At 38.3% G+C, this 269-nt stretch overlaps 1 protein-coding gene across 1 annotated transcript in view; it reads left to right on the top strand.

Annotated features, from left to right (window-relative positions):
- Positions 1-11: 11 nt before the first annotated feature.
- Positions 12-269, top strand: part of LOC119590928 (trypsin-1-like) — a gene marked incomplete at its 3' end in the record, with an annotated part of 15,198 nt that continues 14,940 nt past the window's right edge. Inside the window, 1 exon segment of the mRNA XM_037939667.1 lies at positions 12-100.

Genomic DNA, 269 nt, shown 5'->3' with positions numbered 1-269 from the left:
TCATTGTTATCCGAATCTCCTCCAGGTTCTCAGTGCCTCCCTGTCGCGCTTGGGGGAAGGAGTTGCTGACCTTTCGGCTTCATTAGAAAAGAAGTCTTTGGTGAGTGTTCTTATGAGTGTTTTTTTTTTTTTGTTAGTTAATTAATGGCTTTATGTATGTTTTAGATATCAGATAAAGTTCCAAGAGAATGTTTTATCTTTGACTTCCTCTGTTTCTTTATATCTTGTTCACTCGCCTCTCTTTTTCTCTTTTTCGCTCTTCCTGGTTC

This window comes from Penaeus monodon, chromosome 28 (assembly GCF_015228065.2).
Source record: "Penaeus monodon isolate SGIC_2016 chromosome 28, NSTDA_Pmon_1, whole genome shotgun sequence".
In the NCBI taxonomy this organism is placed as follows: domain Eukaryota; kingdom Metazoa; phylum Arthropoda; class Malacostraca; order Decapoda; family Penaeidae; genus Penaeus; species Penaeus monodon.
Note: the sequence above shows the minus strand (reverse complement) of the source record. Positions and strands in the feature narration are given on the sequence as shown.